At 40.7% G+C, this 15,028-nt stretch overlaps 1 protein-coding gene across 1 annotated transcript in view; it reads left to right on the top strand.

The window, feature by feature from the left end:
* The first annotated feature begins 5,895 nt into the window (after positions 1-5,895).
* Positions 5,896-15,028, top strand: part of LOC122870502 (leucine-rich repeat and fibronectin type-III domain-containing protein 4) — a 160,238-nt gene continuing 151,105 nt past the window's right edge. The window contains 1 exon segment of the mRNA XM_044184730.1: positions 5,896-6,305. The gene's annotated coding sequence lies outside the window, so the exon portion shown is untranslated.

Here is a 15,028-nt window from a genome sequence, read left to right as displayed (position 1 = left end):
CTGCTGTCCTGATGTCAATGGGGAGCTTGTTCCAGCATCGTGGAGCCAGGACCGCAAACAGCTGTGATGTTGTTGAACAGTAGCTGGGACCCCCTCATAGTGAGGGAGTAGCACTGTTTTCTGAATGTGACGGGGAAAATGACAGGAGAGTGGAAAAACGGTATCAACATGTACTGAATCATTTAAAAAATCATGAGCACTAGTTCACGCAGTATCATTTCTGTCCTGTATAACATTCCTATCATAACCATGTGGGGACTGGAACTGGTAGAGCTTCAAGTACTTTAAATTCTTGGATATAATGTCTACTTTAAAATTGTAATTTATATTTCCCTGTTGAATTCACAACTTGTGATTTAGCCGACACTAACATCTTTTACATTAACATCTTTTAATTTGTCATATTACATAGCAACAACAAAGACAAAACGAAACTATAGCGTTGCATTTTGGGAAGTGTAGGATCCAGGATTTTTTGGAGCTCGACTTCATATATCTGAACGTCCGGTGCATTGATGTTGACCATTCTTGTTTCAATCGCTCTCTTGCAAGTCCCACAGCTGTATGGAAGTACAATACAAAATCATCGGGGTACCCCTTTAAAAAAGGAAAAATCATTTTCTGTAGTTCATTTTCCATGTTTTATTAGGCAGCACAAAATAAGGCGTAGTGTGCGATCAGTGTGTCCTTGTGTTGGTCATTTTGGGTGTCAGGCATCAATCTCAGGTCGGGCTGCTGCACATACAATATTCATAAAGGTTCACAATGTCTGTGCCATTCACAGGCTGAGTATGACTATATAATATATTATATACATTATTCATGTTTATGCAATGGCGTGTCTGTAGTTATGTTTCTCTCTGGATGGGCTTTTTCTTGTGGATGAAGGGAGCACTTCCATCACATTAAACTGATTTGACGTGGATTGTGTCTCCCCACGCAAGCTTCTCTGTATTTGTTTGTTCCCTTTATCGTCTTCACAGAATTGCTGACACTACTGAGAACAGTAACTCAGGAGGGTGAGGAGTTCAAAGCACCATTCTGCTGCATTTAAAGTGTCTGTTTATCTCTAGTGCTGTTCATCTGAGCTCTTCCTGTCATGCATTTGTCATCTTATTTGCATTCTATAGGTACTGACAACAAAGTACTTCCAACAAAGGCTCATGTCAACCCAGTTATGTAGCGAGTCAGGAGGTAGAAGATTTCACTAGATTTTGCTCATCCCGTGGGACTGTCTACGAGCTACACTTCACTGTTTTCATCTGCTTTTTTCATATAAATAATCAAACAATAAATACACTCACAGGTTTATTGAAGTCAGGAGTTGAACCCTGGATCAACACACATCAGACATGAGTTTTTTCAGACTTTGCATCCTCTGTAAGCCAAACTTCACATCATATTTTCTGCTGCTATGTAGGACTGTTGCAGGGAAACTAGTTGTTTCATCTGATCTCACAGTGCAGGCTAGTACTGTAGGTTAGACACTAGAGGACAGCAGAGTGTTTGCATCATAAAACTGGTTGTTTCTTGGTTCGAGATGTTCAGCATATTGAATGAATTTAAATTTAGTGACTTCACTTACTATGCATGAGTAAAAGTAATCTAATGATATAATATATAACAGTCACAGGGGACATTTTTCTGCATTGAGTTCGTTTACTTTTAATACTTTAAGCACATTTTCCTGATTATGTATAATTTGATTTTTAATGCAAGACTCTTTTTTTTTTAAACTTGTCACAGAGTCATTTTACAGTGTGGTATAAGTGCTTTTACAGGATCTGAATATTTCCTCCACTACTGCACAAATGTGATGTGGAAACTTGAGACTTCCACATCACATACACTGAGAATGGACTTTTCACTTCAGTAGGAAACAGCTTGCATTTAGCAATCAAACGTTTGAAATGAAACACTTTTACATGTTCAAAGAGATTCTGGATTTTTCAAAGAGGGAGAAGGAGTAGATGTGCTTCTGAGAATTTGTAAGTAGTTTTTTGAATTTCTGGTTGTGGATCAGTCAAATATCAGACAAATTAGGATTCAAAGCAGAGTAATTATATATATCTTCAAACATGTCTGGAGGGGAACTTTAAGTAGTTTTATATACTATAAATCCCTTAATTATGTATTTATGTATTATATTCTAGTTGTAAAATATGTGTTTTATTAATTTTCCTGCTGCAGATAAAAATTGGATTGATGTGTTTTCAGGCCACGGCTGGACCACAAACCTAGAATGGCTCTCCTAATTATTTGATCAGATTACCACCACAGCAGGCTCCCTGATTGGTTACAACAGTGGCAGAACTGTCTTTCTGCCATCCAACATGGCAGCAGCATAAACAGCCTCATGTGCCGCCACACTTTCTCTAGCTGCGTTGACACTGATGTCTGCGCCTGTTTGCAGACGTGTGTCTCCCCTCCTTCAACCGCTATCAGCTGCCAGTGTTGACAGTCTCTCTGATGCTTGACGCTCGTCCACACATCTGACTTTGTTGTCTCTGCCTTGCTGAGCTCCTGGCTGCACCTGCGGCCGTTTGCCCAGCAATCCTCTCCTGGACTGAGAGGTGGGGAGAAACAGAGCAAACCCGTTTACTGTTGGAAACAGGTGGAGGTGGAGGGGATTGGATGTGGAAACACAGAACATTAGTGAAGAAAGGCTCGGTTTTCATACAGAATTCTACATGATTTATTGTAATTTGCTGGTCATTTGCAGCAGCCTGTCCCCTCTTGTAAAATGCATATATTTACATTGTAATTAGCATTTAAATAGTGATAACTTTCTAGTATTCATAAGTGACTGAGCAGGACTCTACTTACAGATAAAGTTTGCATGATGGTCTTTTGTTTTTACCAGCTTGGACTCTGACCACTTGGTGGCACAGTAGTTCCACAGCTTCAAACAAAGCCCCTTGTACTCAGTTTAAATCAAATCTAAGACAAAAACAAGAAAACCACCGGAGCTCCACATCAAGGATACAGCTCTTGATTTCTCGGAAATACCCAAAAGACAAAACGGATTAGCAGACATTTGGAAAAGTTTATTTGAATAAAGCTCACTTATAATTGGTTATTAAACCCTGTTTTATAGGCCTGGATCCATAACAGTACTCAGTAAAAAGTGTGTGTGAATATGTGTGTGTGTCAAAATCTCACCTACTACTATATCCTCTGTGAATAATGTAATTTATAGAATGTGGCAGGGGGGATCAGGATATATGTCTGAAATTTATAGCGCGGAGCCTGAGAGGGTAAAAGGCTTTTAATAAAAATAGGAATTAATTGTATTAAATCTCTCAGTGGTGAATGTTAAGCAGATGATTTAAAGTTTGGGGAATGTTCTTCAGTTTCCAGAGGGGGGCTTTCAAAACGTAATTGACACAAATGGGTCCTGAAATTTAATGCCATGTTGAAAATATAGTCAAACGGATTTTCAGACACATTCAGCTGTGTTGTATGGATCCATTTTTCCTACTTTCTTTACTCTGAACTTTTCCCACATCTTCCTCAGCACAAAAAGCTTTCAAAGCCTTTCACAAGGTAGCAGTAAAATTAGGCTGGAGTCACAGAGCAGCAGTCAATTCTGGAAAGAGGAGAGAGATGAGGAGGGGGCAATGGAGAGGAAAAAAGCTGTTGTGTGTGAGAATCGTACGTTTAGCTTCTCACACACACACAAACACACACACACAGACTGGTGGCAGCAGCAGCCTGCTGTGGAGTCTCTTGCTGAGTGGGGATGAAGCTAGTGGAGCGAAGGATGAGGTGGAAGGAAGGAGGGAAGGACTGAGGAGTGAGGGAGTGAAAAAGTGAGGAATACATAACAAATCTGAAGTGATATAACTGGACATGCTTCGGCTCGCCCCAAAATAACACACTGATCTCTCCCTCCTTTTATCCCATCTGTCTGTTGCTATATTTTGCTCCTCTGGTTTGCTTACACCTCACCCCTATTGCTTTCCTCACTGCCATACCTCTCTTCCTTTCTTTTCCTCTCCTCTCCTCTCCTCTCCCTTGGTGGTGGTACTACCCCCCCAATGCTTTCCTCTCCCCCTCCCTCCCCCTCTCTCCGTTCCTCCCGGTCTACCTCTCCTGTCTGTCTAATAATAGCCATAATGTGTTATGAGTATGCAGTCTGCCTAGCTCGCAGCAGCTCTGCACTGAACTCCCCTCTCTGTCCCTCCCTCCTTTTCTCTCTCCCCCATTTTCACTCCTGCAGTGGGTATGCTGCCTTTCTCACCTCCCTTACCATCTCCCACTTCCCTTTCTCACATTTCTCCTTCCCTTCTCTTTCCATATGATCTTTGTCTTCGCTGTTGGTGTTATGGCACCCCCCCTCCCTTTCCCTTCGTTTCCTCTCCATTCCTTCTCCTCCTCTTCCTCTCGTTTTCCATTTGCAGCATGGACACGGTGCGAACATGTCATCTTATTCTTCACCCCTCCCACTCTTTGGCATCCTTTGCCTCCCTCACTCTTTCATCCCGATTCCTCTTCTCCTCTTCTCTGCTCTCCTGCTTGCGTAGGCTGGCCCTTGTAGCCGTGCGAGTATGTGGTCCTCAACTCCCCACTGCACCTCTATCACTTTTTTTCTCTCTTCTTTTCTCTGTCGTTTGAACTCCCATCACATACACCTCCCCTCTGTGTGCACCCCTCCCCTGCCTTTCTTTTGTGCCCTCCTGCAGGAGTGTGTACTATGCAGGCTGTCTGCCTTTTCCCCTTATTTTCCTCGCTCGGGCTTGTTGTCTCTCTTTCTCTCTCTCAGAACTTTGCAAGCCTGTCTCATTGTATTTCTGCATGTGCTCAATTTGCATGTATCTGCTGATGTGTGCATTCTTTTTTGGAAGTATGTGTGTGCGCGCGCAGTTTCCTTGCTGACTTACCTGTCTGGTTTTGTGTTTCCAAAATGTTAGCTTTACATTGCACCACTCCTTCCATTACACAACACTGAGAAATACACACACACACACACACACACAAAGGCAGATGAAAGCAGAGACATATTCTGGTTAAATTCTCAATGTTACCGTGTGAACCTCATTACTGCACCCAAGTAGAATATGAAAGAACCGAGCACATCCAGAACAACGGGAAGAGAGGCTGGATGTCTTCCTTTTCACACAATTAGACAGGCATGCAGACAGACAGATGGGCTCTCAGACAGACACAGACGTGCTGCGACAAACATGACAGACTGAAACCCCCAAATAAAGTTAGATGGGGAATTGTCTGTGAACCGGTCTCATATCTTTAAGATTTCTTAATGTTGTTTTTGTATTTGTTTGGTAAACTGTGAGCTGCAGAATATGAGGCTGGGGCCTGCCACTCATCAGTGGGTGATGAAATGATTCTTTACTATTAATGTATTTTTTAATGTAAGAAGATAACAGAAGATACCATGTCTTAGGCAACATTACCTCCTGACATTTTGGAGATGCGGGTCAAACACCAAACAGCAGACAATGTATTCAAATGAACACAATTGTACTCAAAATAACCTTTGAAGTTAGTAAAATTATGAGTTGCCAAATTTGCACAATAAACCTTAGAGGCTGTTAAAAGACAAATTCATCTTTAATTAAACCCCAATACAATCCTGTCTTACAACTGGTGCTGAATATGGATAAGCACAGTTAAACTGACTTTGATTAAACAAATGACAATATTCATCGCAATGTTTTATTTTTAAGCTCAATTTAGTTTAATTCCATAAATAAATACACGTTTAGCTCAGGCTATTTCAGAGCAGGATCAATTAGGATAATTATGAAAGCAAAAACTAGAACTAGAAATTATACTGACAATGTTATGAAGAACACAAAATGCAGGCTAAACGCTCCAGAAAACTTAAATTTTCAACACATTTTGGGACTAAAGTTGCAAAGAGTGCGCAGTTTACGAGCTAGTTCAGATAGACACACCTGACATAGTCTCCCCTCTGTAACATATATCGAACGCACCCTTTGAAATGGGGCGGTTTATTTAAATCGTCACGCTCACTTGTTCGCTCGTGCTGCTGCGCTCTGCAAGCAGAGTGGTCACCTGCTCCCTCAGCTGCTGTCCATGCGACGTTTCAGAAACTAGCTCGAAAAGTTTGATTATGTGACTTCAAGACGACTTTGGAAGAAATAACTATGTTTTTGGCACAGCCCCGCTCCCGCTGCTGCTCTAATTGTCCCGTGACTGTGTTTGTGTATCACTTTTTGGACTAGAATTGCGCACTGAAGGGCGGAGTTTTGCTGTCCCAAATGTGGTGCTCGAAGGCGACATTCTCCGTTGAGGAGCCATTGCGTCACTTCAGCAAGGTAAGCACTGCTCACAGCGGGTGGTGTATTCATGTGTTGTGGTGTGTCGAGCTGTCTTCAAGTGTTTCCTGCTCTCCACTTGAAGAGTAGCGACACTGTGTCTCAATAACTCCTGCTAGCATGCATATCGTACGTTTTGGCTCTGTTTTCAGGCTTTTTTGTTGCTGTCTCGCAAATTTGCTTGTGCATGTATGTCTACTTTAATGTGCTAATGTGTAGTATATGCATAGATATTAATTGTGAATTGAGTTCTTGCTAAGCTAATTTATTTTTTTTGGTGACTTAGTGGTTAGAGTGTGCATCATGATGCTTTTCGTGCTGTTGATTTATGCAGTGTTGAAATATGTTTATATGCATGTCACATTGAATTTTGTGTCAAACAGTGTTCTGCTCTCCTTATTGCTGTTTTGTTTGGGTGGATTGTTTAGGCTTAATATTGTGCCAGAATATTGGTTTTAGGGATGACATCATGTCTGGCACAGCCCATTTCTCTATTGGTTTAATGTGGGAACTCAGTGGCTTTTGTCACATGCAGTATAGGTAGTCACATTTACATTTTCTCCATATAACCTCATATTCAGCTACACATTAGAGAATATTTTAGTTCAAAGCAAGGTGTTAACTCTGTATGTATGTATGTATGTATGTATTACTTCTACATCTCTGGTTGTATGGTTTTAAGCTGATCCTATATGTTTAGTCCCACTTTTTGTTCAAGATCATATATTATATTTATATGCTGATGGTCATCTGTTTTTTGTGTTTATAAAGACATTTTCTGCTACAAGGTATGAATTTAATAATTATCTGCTGCATAGCTGATGTGTCTTTGCCTGTTGCTACACATCAGGTGGGTTACAGGGGTGGGTATTATTGTCGCTCCTGCAGTCCAAAGTGTGCTCGAGTGGCTACATTTGTTATACATTTTTAACATTTTCTGCATGACCTACTTTGACCTAGTTCAAGCAGACAACTTGTGCACACTGCTACATGCATTTATGATCTATTGTAATAACAAATATCCAATGAGCCCACATAAGGCGAGTCCTCGGTGCTCTTCTCACTCTTTCTCTCTATCATGCTTGCTGCTGCACTGGTCACCTGAAATATTTGCAGGGCTTATGAAATTTCATGAACTCCATCCCACACCTGTAGGCCTTGAGCATCTGCCTGCAGGATCTAGTCTAAGCGGGTTATTATCATCAGTCTCTAATCTGTCCTTGGTGTATTCTTGCAGGGAGTGATGAGGTCAGATTATAGACGACTGGCTCAGTTAACGAAGAACTCGTTACTTTTCCCCTCTACACCTGTCTGTCTCTTTGTGCATGAATGAACATGATGTAAGTTGTTTATTATTATAATGTTAGCAATGCACTCAGCAGTTATGGTTGGTATGTTTACTTGAATCTTGTTCTGCATGACCGTTTTTGTTGTTAATTGGTTGTTATTAATCAGTTAATTAGTGTGCTCTGCATGGAGGCTGTATTTGTGTTTGGTAATGTGGTCAAGTCGGTGTGTTGTAATTGCACTCTGCTGCATGTGCAGGCTAGTGAGTTTTCAACAAGCTAAATTACTGGCACAGTATATGTATAGGAAAATTGAATTCATTCTGTGATGTAACGGATCTTCTGGTAATTTTTTTCCATCGAGATACAGAGTTAAAGTGCACTTTTTTTCATGGGAGGGGCGGAGGGGGGTTGTGTGTGTGTGTGTGTGCGCATTAAAAACAATAATGTAGTGCCCTTTTTTTGTTTTTGTTTTTAAATTTTGCCACTGCCCATCTAGATGTCTGTGTACTACATCCCTGTTTGGGTCTAACAAATTGTAGAACTACAGAAGGCACAGGCAGTTGGACTAAGAAGCAGACTCAGCAGACAAGGTAGTTAAAGGTAATACAGTCTTTACTTTGTTGATAATCAGGGTTAGTTGGCAACAGAATGGCAGACAGATCCAGCAAATACAGCCAAAGGGCGAAGGCAGGCAGGCGGCGGTCAATAAAGAGGCAAAGGGTCATTAAAACTAAGGCATGGAGGCGAGACAGAAACAAGGCTGGATAGCTATGGGGACTAGGTAACTTCAACAGTCTGGCAAAAGGAGCTCATGCTATCTGGTTGGTATACATACTGGGACTATTGGGGAACAGGTGAATAGGCAAATAAGTGGTCAGGTGATGGGCTGGAAACAGTAACTGCATATTGTCATGTTGGAGAGACAGACATAAGCTGTGTGAAGACATGGGACAAGTCAAAGTCGTTCAGCCCTGAAGACATGGCTGCTAAAAAAGAGACGGCCCTATTTTGTTGTCTTATTTACGGTTCCTATGCCACTGTAGCTTCTTTACGGAATGGTGCTGCTTGTCCATTTACAGTGTATCAGTATTTTAGCAGCTGCAAAGGCCATAACTAACCACTTACTATTGTGCATATTTAGAAGCAGGCCAAGCACATACACATTTATTTAGTTATATAAGTAAATCTCTGAACTGTTTCATATTCCTACACATGCACTGTGACTACACTAGTATGTTGCTTCCTTTGATGAGCATTTTCTGCAGGTGCCTGCTGGTCTGAGGTCGCTCTGTGAGGCCTGCTGGGGCTCCAGTGGTACCGGTGCATGATTTTCAGTTTGGTTCTGTTCATTCATCTGTATGGGCAGTGTGGATCCTTCTCTGCTCCTTACTGGTTGTATTGCAACCCAAGTCTAGACTTTACATGACCCTCTGATGCTGATGAGGTGATTTTATAAATGCCTGATGTGTTTAATTTCAAATCGGTATTTTTATTTATTATAATTTTATTATAGAGTTTAGACAGTTTGAATAGCTTCTGTTCAACTGTCTAAAGATAGAGTGTGTGTGTGTGTGTGTGTGTGTGTGTGTATATAAAACTCAGACAAGCATGAGGCTTGTATCTCCCTTTATGTTTGACAAATATGACATCTTTAAGATGGGCGCATGAGGTGCTGCAAAGTATTGATTTTATTCAGAGTGAATGCCTAATTGGAATTTGGGCAGATTAAACACTCCTTTGGCTTTGCAGTGCTGTTTGATATCCAATTATGTACAGGTTTATTCACATAAAAATTTCCAGGCGTTGGGACTGGCAACACTAAGCACATAAAACAGCTCTGGAATGGCCATCATTTTTATAGAAGGTGTTTTCCTCCAGAGGAAGAAGTTGAGTCCTCTCCACCTTTTCAAACAGACCTGTTCATTTCCCCAAAGATAGAGCCAGAGTTTACTTTCAATATGGTCTTTCTAACAGGGAGAAGTGTGATGCCAAGGTAATGCTATGCTGTGGAAACTCAATATGAAAGCCACTCTGATCAGGCACAGCTGTGGGATCAGAAAAGCTGAAATGGATTCAAGCAAATTGTCTGAAGTATTTTTAAGGTGACCCAGGGGTCTCTGGCTTATGGTGCCTCACTGGAGTCTGCTGTGCTTTCTTGGCAATGTTAGGGATTGTTTTACACAACATTTTGGGATAATGCTGGGGTTGACATGCTTTTCTATTGTTCTGTAGCTGTAATTGTATTACTGCTAAAAGGTCACAGCAATTTCACCCATCTGTTATCTCACTGCGATTATGGCACAGAATATATCTACAATATTTAATAGATGTAGGCGATGTAAATAACACTATCCCATGGTTGTACTAAAGGATAAGCGTGATTATGTCATTTAGTGTAAGTGTTGTTGTGAGTAAGGTGTCAGAATTCAGCAGCTCTCCTACTGGCATAATTGACCATCAGGGGTTAGGTCACCTAAGGATACTAGTGGAGGGTAAAGGATATTTTCAAGATTCATTCTTATATAATATAAACAAACACAACAGTATAAAAATACAATATGAAGATAAAGTCGAGCAAAACTGAATGTTTTGATTCATGATTTTTCTTTTTTTAAACTTCTCTAGTTCTGTTTATTTTCAGGCATGCTGATTACCTACCTGTGATTGTTTGGTCAGACAGGTTAAAGCTTTAACTCTAAACGTGAATAGACAAATATTAAAAGTTTTTTTTTTTTTTTTATATGACTGGAAAGGATTAGTAAATACTGACTGCACATCCATCTGTCCTTTTTTATTAGCTAACTATGTGTGTTTAGGTTACACTAGCAACTGGCTTTACCCGAGCAGTTTTCTCCTGGGGGATCTGCAGGTGCGCCTAGTTAGAAGAAGCTGGAAGGCCCGCTGGAAGAAGTAAATCTGTTTTAAAACTGTTAAGCTCTACCTAAGCCTGAATATGAAAACGTCTACCTACCCTCAGTGTTGATGATTATTCTGAGACGAACAACATGTTGTAAAGAGATAATGCTATTCTTGGACCCTTGTGGTAACTGAGTAAATGAAGTCAATAACTGACTAATCATTAGTTAGGGCTTTGGCACGGCATTTATGCCGACAGTCTTTTGTCCATGTAAAGAAGAGAGGGTTGCACTCAGAAATATGTCATTCAATAAGTTTGCTTAATCATCTGTTTGGCAATATACAAAATGTTTTCAGCCATCTGGCCTTCATCAGTCTTTTGTAATTATCATGTTTGCGCTCTTTCTGCTGTTTGCTGATGGGTTTGACACTTTGTAATTCACACTGAATGCAAGAGAGACTCATCAAGTAGAAAAGGATACACCGGTCCAATCAAGTGATGGTAACAGACAGAAGCACCATATTGTTTTTTGGGTTTTTTTTTTCTTTCTTCTTTTTAAAAAGCAACATGGCACAAAGCAAGTATGATTTTATTTTTTTTTAATTCAGCTGTAGAAATTCATTGGTCAGAAGACACCCCCTCTTCATAACATTTCTGGTATGGCGATCTATCAGAGATGTGTAGCTGCTGGCTGCTTGGTGAAATTTCACCAGGACAGAATGCAGGCAGTGTATTCAAACACAGAAAAGTCAGTGAGTCAGCGACAAGTAATCGTGAGGATTTTTAGAGCTCTGGTGCTCTTTGCATGTGAATTTTCATTTTCTTAATCTGTCAAGATCCCGATTAGGTCTGTTCCCCATTTAATTTATGCAACTGTCAAATAATTTTAAAACCAAGATGGTGAGCAACCACAGTAAACAATAATAAGATTGCTAATAAAATTGGAGAAACTATACATATCAAACACTTAATAAAATGTCAAAAATAATGAAAAAAGGCCTGTCACAGGTTACCAGAGCCCAAAATTATATTTTCAAAGTGTCCAACTGTAAAAGTATTTGCTTAACAGCAATGAGAAATATCTCAGTCTTTATTTGACTTGCATATATCTAAACCTACACATGAGTAGAAATGTAGCTGCTGATTAGCAGTGACATAAAAATGCAGACAAGCAGCGTATTCTTCATCAAGGTATTGCTTCCAGCACATGGTCTGACAGCTGCGGCAGTCCAACAGATATGCCTGCTGTATTAATTGATTTGATTAAGGTGGCCGGTGGTAACGATTGCTAACAAATTTTAAGTCCTAGCCTGGGAGAGTATTTGATCCAGTCTGACTCAAACCTCTGATGGTTTCGGAAGGTTTAGAAATCCTCTGTAGCTGGGGATGAATATCAATCTTTGTCTGCTTGATCCTCAGAGGAAAAAGCAGTACAAACACAGCAACAAAGCACAATACCAAACAGCATCAATGCATCCTTGGAGTCCAACGTCTGTATTTCAAATGAAGTTACTTTTCAGAGCAGATGAATGATTATAAATTCTGTCTTCCCTGCTCAACACAATTGCATCATTCTCAGCTACGCCTAGCAGATGTCAGGAGAAAACAATATTGACAGTGTTTTGGCACTAGAGTAATAATGGAAAGCTGCCTTAGATGCATTTCCATTTATGCAGTTGCAATATGTGTGCAAATGCATCATATTTACATTTGCTAATGTGGTCAATCAGATGCTGTTCTTGTGCATATTTACTATTTTTGTTTGCTTTATCTGACATTAATGTGTATTTTCTTTAAGATCATACAACTGCAAATCTGTTTTTGCTGTTTTTATGGGATTTTGGAGAACCCCTCCATTGTATAAGACTCTCCAGTTGATCCTGTGATGGGGAAAAATACAGGCAAATGTAGTCTTGGAAACAGATATTGCTTTGTTACTTGTCTCCATTGGTCGTCTCTCCTTCCTTTTTAATTTTTGAGTTGCCATGATGTGAAAATATATTTAAATGGCTCATCCCCTTACATCACACACACTCATTGTACACAACTGACACATGTTTTTTCAGTAGGACGCTACTACATCTCAAGGTGCTTGTTGTTCTCTTTTGTAAAGTAACACCTGCTGGAGCAGCGTGTCTTAAAGCAGCGCCTTGCAGGGAAAGAAAGGTGAAAGTGATTTTAAAAACAGCAGAGGTGAGCACAGAGACAAAGAGATGGATAACAAGAGAGGGGACAGGATGACAAACGGAAAGCAGAGTGAGCGAGAGAGTCCACGTGTCACCTTAGTTTATTCAGGGGATTCAGCATAGCCAGAGAGGACAAAAATGTACTGTGTGTGTATCCCTGGTCTCTCAGACTTTTTTGATTTTTATGTCTTGTTGACATTTTATTTGTATATTGGAGAGTAATAGGGGAGATGGGTGAAGAGGAAATTAGATGCATATAGTTTGGATTTGGACCCATGAATCTGTGAATAAACTGTACATGCCCTGGCCTGATCTAGCAGACCACTCCACTATCTTTTGTCTTCCCTTTTTTTTGCTCATCACCTACCTCTTATGTCCTATCTCATTTTCTGCCCCACCATGTTTGCTGCAGCTTCTCCTTCTTCTCTCCCCATTTTCATTCCTCAACAATGCCGACCTTCCCACGCACTCTGTACTTGCAATTGAAAACACCTTGCGTATGCCCTGCGGCGAACTGCACATGCTGTATGGAAGACAGTGTGGACATGCCGTGTGTCTCTGTTTATACTTTCTATTCAAGTTAACATCCTACTTTGTACAATTTTTAGGATGTTATTTTCTCTCAAAAGACATTACAAGGAGTGTCAACACAAATTACTTAAAAATGTTTCAATATCAGTGCCCATGTTAGAAATATGTAGGGTTGGGCCGACGAACGATGTCATCGGCTGACAGCCATCGACCACTGAGCCTTCTACCATCGTAACATTGTGATTTAAAAGCCCGCCTGGCAAGTTGAATCTTGTTACTGAAAGTGCACTAAAAGCTTTGTGTGTAAAAAGCTAGTAAGAGTAGTTTTTCACTATGATTAGTATTTATTTATTCTTTTTAAATAATTTTTATAATCCTATGATCTACTTACTGAGGTAACTTAAGCATAGTGTTAACCGTTCCTGCTGCAGATTTCAGACTGTGGTCGGGAAGTACAGGGACTTTATTTTCCTCCAGGGCTGAAGTTGATGCTAACCACCTTCACTTTTACTCAGCAGCTGGGGAGCAAGACACGGGAACGTCTTGGGTATTGAGGAGCTGCAGCATTTATTCATGGGCAAACTGTAACCTACACCATTACTGCCACTAGACAACTTCACTGCTAACCTTTCCCTCTGCTTCGATCACCAACACACCTGTCTGCTCGGAGTGCAGTCACAGTCACTCTCTCTCGCTCACCCACACACTCACTACGCGCTGCCCTGTTCCGTAAAGGAGCCACGCTACTCTTTATAACAAATAGGGAGGAAAAGTAAAGAGAGCCCGGGTGAGGATGGGCTGTGAATGCCCCCATCCCGATGTTTCACTGTGGACATCATCATATGCCAATCTGGTAGACATCGCCCAACCCTAGAAATAATTTTTCTAATGATTTTTAACAACTACACAAAAACTTTGTTTCTACTTCCTACCCCCTTACTTTCGGCACCCTTGCTCGAACCATGCCCGTCTTGCATGCCTCCTTCCAATGGGACCATGAAGCATTTATATCCTCATTATAGCTGGTTCTGGCATATGCGTATTTCATTATGTGTGAGTGTAAATATAAAACTGTATCTGTGTATAAATGTGAGTTTTAAATGTGATTACAAAGTATGCGTAGGTGGGACATGTATTTTAAGTTGGGCATTTACGTGTGTGTGTGTGTGTGTTTGCATGAGCTCTGTGAGCACTAACCAAGCGGAAATGACAGTAATTAACTAAACGAGCTACATCTGCACCTGGGGGGGGGGGAGACTGAGAGAGAGAGGGAGACATACACACTTTAAAGCTGCTTCTGTAAGAGAAACAAAGGGAAATGAAAGGATGTGCAACGTGAAGAGGAGTATGAGAAGGATGGTTTTCAAGGAAAAGTATCAGAAGGGTATAGGTGAAGAGACGTCAACATGAGACTAAAGGCCAAAATGTAACGGCGCGCATCACAACAGCCGCCTCTATTATTTTCAATGTACAACCCCACACAGGCAGCGGCTAGGCCAACCTTTCACGCCACTGTCATATTTCTAGCCTTGCTGCCCCTGAAAAAACACATTTTATTTTCCGGAGAAACAGCTGTTTTGTACTTAAATACAATGTTGGCCTACAGATGTTATTTATTAGTTTGTTGCTTTGCTTTTCACTGTAGTGTTAACTTTTTTTCTTAAATAAATGAACTCCACTCCCTCCCTGCTTTGCAGCAGCCCAGCTCCTGTAGCAGCTCTTCGGGGGGGGAAAGACCAATTTAATTATTAACATTAAAAACTGAAGAAATATATGCTGTTTTTACATCTCCCAATTATCTAATTCCTCTCATCTCCTCACTTTGACCTCATGAACAACAGGTGTGGAGAGCGAGTATAA

The sequence above is a fragment of the Siniperca chuatsi genome, linkage group LG22 (genome assembly GCF_020085105.1).
Source record: "Siniperca chuatsi isolate FFG_IHB_CAS linkage group LG22, ASM2008510v1, whole genome shotgun sequence".
NCBI classification, from domain to species: domain Eukaryota; kingdom Metazoa; phylum Chordata; class Actinopteri; order Centrarchiformes; family Sinipercidae; genus Siniperca; species Siniperca chuatsi.
The sequence above is the reverse complement of the archived record's forward strand: the minus strand, read 5'-3'. Positions and strand labels throughout refer to the sequence as shown.